Here is an 8,571-nt window from a genome sequence, read left to right on the forward strand (position 1 = left end):
ACCCTCGACGAACCGACGCCACACAGTGGGATCATTCTAAAAAAAGACGATCAAAACCTCTAAGAGCCGTTAGATGACATTTTAGCATATAGGTGTCTTTGGAAGATATGTTCAGAAAAATCTTCTCTATTTTTATGCATATTCGCTGTATGGTAAAACTGTAGGGTGAACCCGAGCAAAAAAATATTTTTTCAAAATATTTTTTTAGAGGGTAGATGTCTTCAGCAAAGTTGTAGAACAAGTAATTTCAAATAACTTTGCTGAAGACACCATATAGCTTGGACTTCATTTTTTGGGATAAAATATGAAAGTTTAAAAAACAACCTCAAAATCAGTTTTTTGAACTTCTCCATGATTATATCGTAAAATTTCAACGTGATATGTTCTACAAGTTTGTAGGTACTACTGAAATACACTATTTTGCCGAAGACACCAACTCTGTAAAATAGAAAATTGCTCCAGTAAACCAATTTTTTTGAATTTTTTTCACTATTTTTACTATTGAATATTTTTTGAATAGGCACTTTTTGGCAGCCGTGCTATCAAAATTTCAATGCTTTATCATGTCCAGAATAGACCAAAAGTGACTTAATAATCGGGTCTGATAAGGCACTTTGATTTCTGATGCTATTTTAATAGTCATTTTTAAAAGAAAATATTAACAAATTTCATACAAATCATTAAATACAAATTGAAAACTCAAGAAAACTTTCCGACATTAATATTTGTTAATCAAAATAGTATTCTTGTTGAAATAGTCTACATTTCTAACACTGTGGTTGACTTTACATAGAATACGCGACAAAAAATATCGCTTTTTAAATTTTTTAGATGATTTAAAAACTCACTATTGAATATTTTTTGAGTTGGCACTTTTTGGCAGCCGCGCTGTCAAAATTTCTATGGTTCATTTTGTCCAGAATAGACCAAAATTGACTTAACAGTCGGATCTGATAAGGCACTTTGATATCTGAAGCTATTTTAATAGTAATTTTCAAAGAAAATATTCACAAGTCTCATACAACCTTTCGATATTATTTTTGGCTCATCCAAGTTGTGACGGCGAACAACCCTAGCCTGTGCTTGACTGCCCTGTTGCATCTTTGTTTCGGATCTGCCTGTCGTATGTCCAACTGACAGGTTGACAGCTTGATGGTAGCAGAGCGTAGTTTACACGCGCACAGAATTCTATTGAAATCAATTGCATAAATAAATTAAAACTTGCAATTAGTTAAAATATCTCGTCTAGAGTTGAAAATTTGGACCTACAGTTTGAAACCTAACCTAAAATTATTAGCTACGAGAGGAATCTTAAAGAATTAAGGAAATACTGAAGATTTGTAAGTAGCTTTATTCATAATACTCTTATATGTAAATTTGACACCTAAATATATTACAGTTAAAGTTGCCCTGACACCGCAGAACTGTGGTCCCGCTTCTTGAAAATTCAGTTCGAACACAAGTAGTAATTCCGAATAAAAAAAAAACAAGTTAAATAAATGTAGACTATTGCAACTGTTAGTGTCATTTATTTTGAACTACAAATTTTGAAAGAGGGAAAAGCCTCTCTTTGAGTGATTTCCTCATCTACGAAATCTTTCTCAAAAAGGCACAAAACCTTATTATCTTTTCAAAAAATCGTTATAATATGTATAAACTTAAAACTAAAGGCTCCTCCAGAAAAGTATCCATAATCGAGCCGTGATCTTGATGCGGATTTGTCAAGGGATGAACCAAGGTGATATGTCTACGACGAAGGAATTTTGAAAATCATGGACAGGAATCGACCTAACGGACGCAGTTCTTGAAAACTGGAAAAAAAAGAGTATCAAACAGCATAACCAATTTCATTTAACCGAAGTTATAATGTTAACATAGCAAATGAAAAAAAAAAAATGTTATCATTGTTTTAGTTGATTGATTAATGTATGTATTTTAACATAAGCAAATGCATTGGGAATTACAATAAAAAATTAGATAAAAAAAAAACACTTTTTAAAATTGGTTAATTGGTATTAAAAACTCTTCTTAAAATTTAAAAAGCGATATTTTTTGTCATATATTCAATTAAAGTCAACCACAGTGTTAGAAATGTAGACTATTTCAACAAGAATACTATTTTGATTAACAAATATTAATGTCGAAAAGTTTTCGTGAGTTTTCAGTTTGTATTAATTCAGTGGCGTCGTGTAACCTCACTTTTTACCTGTGCACCAAGTATAAATTCTTGAATTTTTCAACAAATTTGCTTGTAATAATTACAAAATGACGAGAATAGCTGTTTTCACTCATTTCTATTTCGATTTTGATCATAAATCCCCTGCAATTACAAGTTTTAGGGTCGGTGCACAGGTAAAAAGTGAGGTTACGCGACGCCACTGTATTAATTGATTTGTATGAAATTTGTGAATATTTTATTTGAAAAATGACTATTAAAACAGCATCAGAAATCAAAGTGCCTTATCAGACCCGATTGTTAAATCACTTTTGGTCTATTCTGGACATGATAAAGCATTGAAATTTTGATAGCACGGCTGCCAAAAAGTGCCTATTCAAAAAATATTCAATAGTGAAAATAGTGAAAAAATTTCAAAAAAAATGGTTTACTGGAGCAATTTTCATATTTACAGAGTTGGTGTCTTCAGCAAGATAGTGTATTCCAGTAGTATGTACAAACTTGTAGAACATATCACGTTGAAATTTTACGATATAATCATGGAGAAGTTCAAAAAACTGATTTTGAGGTTGTTTTTTAAACTTTCATATTTTCTCCCAAAAAATGAAGTCCAAACTATATAGTGTCTTCAGCAAAGATACTTGAAATTACTTGTTCTACAACTTTGCCAAAGACATCTACCCTCTAAAAAATTTTTTTGAAAAAATATTTTTTGCTCGGGTTCACCCTACAGTTTTACCATACAGCGAATATGCATAAAAATAGAGAAGATTTTTCTGAACATATCTTCCAAAGACATCTATATGCTAAAATGTCATCTAACGGCTCTTAGAGGTTTTGATCGTCTTTTTTCAGAATGATCCCACTGTGCGCCAGTAACCGCTTTTCTTCGCCTTGATCAAGTTCTTGAACTTGCTTTCAAGGGAAGCGAACCGCTTGAAGTTTTCGACCGAACCGCGTTTCCGAAACTCTTTGAACGCCGCGGATTTCTCGCGATATATTTCTGTACACTCACTATCCCACCACGGATTGGGGGGTTTCCTGCGAACCGACGGACCTGGCACTGGTCGACGTTGTGCCTGACGCGCACTACTGATGATCAGTTCAGATAGAAACTGATACTCTTCCCGCGGTGGAAGGACTTCTACCGATTGTTCACCGTCGATAATTGCTTCTGCGTACTTCTCCCAGTCAATGTGCTTGGTGAGATCGTAGGCGATGTCGATAGATGGAGGTTGATGTGACCCATTGGAAATAGAAACAACAATCGGCAGATGATCACTACCATGAGGATCCTGGATAACCTTCCATGTACACTCCAGCGATAGTGAGCTCGAACAGATTGAGAGGTCTAATCGGCTGTTTCTAGGGCTGCCATCTTGAGCTGGAGGTGCCACTCGTGTAACTTCTCCGGTATTCAAAATTGTCATGTTGAAGTCGTCGCAGAGGTCATATATCAACGTTGAACGGCTGTCATCGTACAGTTCCCCCCAGCCTGTACCATGGGAGTTGAAATCTCCCATGAGCAGCCGAGGCTCGGGCATAACCGAGCAGATGTGGGCGAGATCCCTGCGAAATATTGCAGTTCTCGGTGGAAGATATATGGAGGCAACACTGAGGGTTTTACCTCGGATAGTCACCTCACATGCGACGGCTTCAATGCCTGTCATCGGATGAAAATCGACTCTGTAAAATGAGTGCTGCTTCTTGATCCCTAGAAGCACCCCTCCGTAAGAGTCGGATCGATCAAGGCGAATGATATTATAATCGGGAAAAGGTAAGGTTACATCAGGTGTCAGCCATGTTTCGGATAGTGCAAAAACATCGCATTGTAAATTGTAAACTAAAAATTTAAAAACGTCTAATTTCGGTGTAATACTACGACAGTTCCAGTGTAGAACCGAAATCGTATCTTCGACCTCGGTGGTTAAATTAGCCATCGAAAGATACGATTGTCGCAAGGAGGGGCATTTTAGAAGCCAACTGCTTCAAAAGAGGGGTCACGCAAGGAAGAAGTCCTTTTACAATGTTCTTCACGGAGTCTGAAGCATTGAAGAAGCTGAGGATGATGTCTACAATGCCAGAGAGCGTAAACAATGGCGCACCCTGAGGTTGCTCCTGGTGCTCCGAATGCTGTCTTTCCGGTTGAGAATTCGAAAAACGTGGGACATCTGGGATTTTAGATGTTCCCGGGAGTGATGGAAAGTCTCGTTCGTCCTGGATTTTGAATCCCGGAGGGGAACGTTTTGTGGCTTTCTTACCACTCTTGAAATTTGTCATGGTGGGTTGGGGGTCGCTGCTAGGCAGATTCCGCTGCTAGGCAGATTCCGCTTGCTAGGCAGATAACAAAGTACCCAGAAAGTTTCATCGGATTCTGAAAGGATGCTACCAATCACTGTATGAGTAGGCATGAAATTCGTCAAATAGGACTGCAATTGTGACTTGAATCACTAATTACGTTTTCAAGAGCATCAATTTTATTCTTTTTCTGTGTGTCTCTACGTTCCCAATGGAACTTGTCTGCTGTATCAATTATATATATTCTGTGACGCAAGCACAATGATACTCTATGCCAAGGGAAGTCGAGAAATTTTTGCGACGAGACTGAGAATCGTGCCCGTCGTCTTCGGATTGGCGATCCAAAGTTTTATCCACAAGGCTAACTGCAGACTCCCAACTGCAGGGATGCCAGATGATTTTCTTTGAAAAATCTATATCACTTTTTTCGAAAATTCTAGCACAAATGTTTGTGAATTGGAGTATGTATCTGCCTCTATTTACAATTCAAGACCAACAATTGAAAAGGCCTTATCAACATTGCGTAAACAAACACGTTTCTGTCGACTTAGAGCCTTCCGGGATCCATCAACGCATCTCACCATCATTAACAGAAAGCATCATGTTTGCGTTTTCTGTCAGTGGTGTTGAAATGTATGGGTGGAGCTCAGAAGGCCCTAAGTTGGCAGAAACAATTTTGTTTACAAAATGTTGATACGGCGTTTTCAATTGTTGGCTTTGTAGTAAACAAAGCCAGGACAAAATGCAACATGATTGGATCTTACGAACGATTTGTGCCTCTAAAGTTGCAAAATTCAAAATGAATTTCTTTACGTTCCATCTTAAGGGGTTCTTTCTAACAAGCGCCCATTAAGGCTGGTTTTCACCGAAATCATTTTCGTAGAAGCCAGTTTATTATTACTATTTTTGTCGACTTCTCAGAGTAAAGACAGAGAACTTGATACTGCTACATACCATTCTTGCAATTTTGAAATCACCAATTATGGTGAGACAAAACATCTCTTAGTTGATGCCGCACCAAAATCTGTTTCCTGAAAGCAATAAACTGCATAGCAAAAAGCATACAGTGTATGTATTAGCTATTAATTCATTTCCATTATTTTCACACAATAACCGTTAAAGTTTAAATGAAGCACTCGCCTCACCGTCGAACCGACGGAGAAAGCATGAAAAGAAATTTAAAAGGCTCCTAATTCTCCATTGTATCCATGTTTGTCCCTCTTAGGAACGGATTCAAAGGGTCTCTTGAAGAGGCTCGCCTGACTGCGGCTGACGTCTTCACAGTGCTTCGATGAACGTAAGCCTACACTCGGTGGAAGTTAGCTCAGCTGTTCTTTTTTTACCCTGGTCCAGGTCGTACCTTTCTGCCAAACAGCCAGCGGGAGGAAGAAGTTATTATACGAATTAATTGATGTGTAAATAGTTGGAAACGTAATACGGCCATGGGAATGTTTGACTAGGAGTCGAGCTGCCTGGCTGTGGAACCAGATTATTTGCGGAGTTCTCCGTTCTACTGTATCCTTTCTACCTGGGAACGTAAGTGGCCCGAGAAATTTGCTCGACTGCGGTCATAATTGATGAAGAACTCAATCAAAATGAGCAAACCCAGCTGAAATGATCAACCCTTCGGGTCGGTGGGTGATCCAATTGAACGCTGTCAATTTTAATTACCGACCGACCGACCGACCGAGCAACGTGGGGTTGATATTCTTTGAGTCCTTTGTTACGCTTCCCGCCATTATCCTCGTTATAAATTCAATTTTGCAGCGAATTAGTGACGGTGATTCGTTCGTAATAAATCACGTTTTTCTTCCTCCTTTCCAACGGGGTGGAACGATAGCCAATCCGCTACTTTTGCCATATCGAATGGTCCTAAGGGCAACCGTTCCCGTTTGATCCCTGGTCGGGAAACAATTCTCATTAAATTTCACTGCTCCGGTTCCGGGTCATTTGGCCGAACGCCATTTGGCCGAATGCCGTTTGGCCGAACGCCATTTGGCCGAAAGGGTCATTTGGCCGAATGCCATTTGGCCGAATGCCGTTTGGCCGAAAAATGAATGATGAAATCAACTGACCATACCACTGTTCCCCGTCCCAGTATACCTCGAAAGAACAGCCTATGATTCAAAGAAGGAAAAATCTTCGATGATATATTGACAGTTTCAACGCCAACTAATCCCTGAATATTAAAACTAGAAAGAATAGCCTATGATAAAAAGAAGGAAATACTTCTGATAATCATATTTGCAGTTAGAATGTCAAAAACTTCGTCTGAATTCTTTTGATCATGATTCGGCCAAACGGCATTCGGCCAAACGACCCTTTCGGCCAGATGGCATTCGGCCAAATGGCGTTCGGCCAAACGGCATTCGGCCAAACGGCATTCGGCCAAATGGCCGGACACCCACTGCTCCGTAGAGCACAGCGTACGTATTACAGGTAGGACAGGATAGATGGTCGGAAAAAGTTGCGATTTGGTAGTGCGTGAAAATTTCAAAGGAATCATTCAGTCGTGAGATATGAAAATCAGCATCATCCGAGCCGTGTGCAGCCAGCCAACCGTATTGGTAACGGAAAGAAAAATAACGATCATGGATGTTGGTGGATTGCACGGATTGTAGAAGTAATCGGCGTGAAGGAGAATTCAAAAATGACTGCGTAGCATTTGAATACCTTCTGATACACTCTGAATCGCCTTGAAACGCTTCTAAAAGCCCTCTAAAGCCCCCATGGAGCTGACCTGAAAGTCCATCTAGCCATTTTAAGCACCTTTTTTTTATTTAATCATATAGTTTAGGCGGATACGCCAACAGGCATAACGGAGCCGAATTCAGTTAAAACTCTTTATGTTTTATTTCATGTTTTTGATTTATAAACTATGCTAGTTTTGGGGAACCGTAAAACTCGCGGTTTGGTCGAGGTTATGAGGAACAGAAATATTTTTGGAACGGATAGATTGATTGATTTGTCTTTATTTAAGAGACTTTCAGCCCTTGACTGGTTCGTATCTCGGAACGGATAGGATGATGGGGGCTTTTCGTTGACACGTGATAGCATGTTGTGGCGTATTGCTGCTGGTCAACCGTAGAGTGGACTAACAACCCAAGTAACCAAAAGTTCAGATAAAAGGGTACTTTATAAGCTAAGCAGCTTGTTCGAGGTTGCTCATTAGCCTTCTAAGCAGCTTCATTTTTAAGTAATTTTGGAACTTGAAAGTTCACATAAGCACGCTGGATAGCCTTCTAATCAGCTTCTGACAGAACTTTGACAAAATTCATGCAGAAACAAAAATGTGTTTTCCAGAATCACAACTCTGTTGGTGGTTTGTAGATTCGTGTCTGGAAATTGCTTCTGATAATTATATTTTCACTCATGTCGCTTGCTATGTAGATTTGAACTGGATCCTCCTGCGTGATAGCCTACCGACTTACCGCTGCGCTGCTGAAGACACTTGACAAAGGCAAGCTAACTTCACTACTGTACAAATGTGCAAAACTAGCTGCCGACAGAAAATCGATTCAAGTCAGATTTTACCTGCTGCTCACTCAATCGCAACTGTAGTACTGTGGTAGAGCGCAGGGTTCTCACGCAGCGACTATCGGTTCGAATCCGATGGGCGGCAATTATTTTTTTTTTGCTCAAGCCTAATATTCATTAATTTGATAAACTCATATTTGTCTTTTATTCATATATGCTTTTACAGTTGTTTTCTGTAGAAGAAATAAATTTGATCTTCATTGAAACACAATGCTACTGAACTGAACTTCTATGAACTTGAAAGTTCCGACAAAGTTCCGAGTAGCATCTTAAGCAGCTTTAAAGTTCCGCGAAGTTCAGATAAAGGTCCGAATGGAACTTTCTGGCTGCTTAAGAGGCTAATAATGAGCCTTGCCGGAACTTGTGACCGAAGTTCCAGCAAGGCTCATCGTTAGCCTCTTAAGCAGCCAGAAAGTTCCATTTGGAACTTTATCTGAACTTCGCGGAACTTGAAAGTGCATTTTGTCATGGGAAGCGGAACTTTTGGTTACTTGGGAACCTGTAACGATACAAACAGACGATTTTCGAAGGGACATGAGGTGGACAAGCGAAACAACAAG

The sequence above is a fragment of the Aedes albopictus genome, chromosome 3 (genome assembly GCF_035046485.1).
Source record: "Aedes albopictus strain Foshan chromosome 3, AalbF5, whole genome shotgun sequence".
Taxonomy (NCBI): Eukaryota; Metazoa; Arthropoda; class Insecta; order Diptera; family Culicidae; genus Aedes; species Aedes albopictus.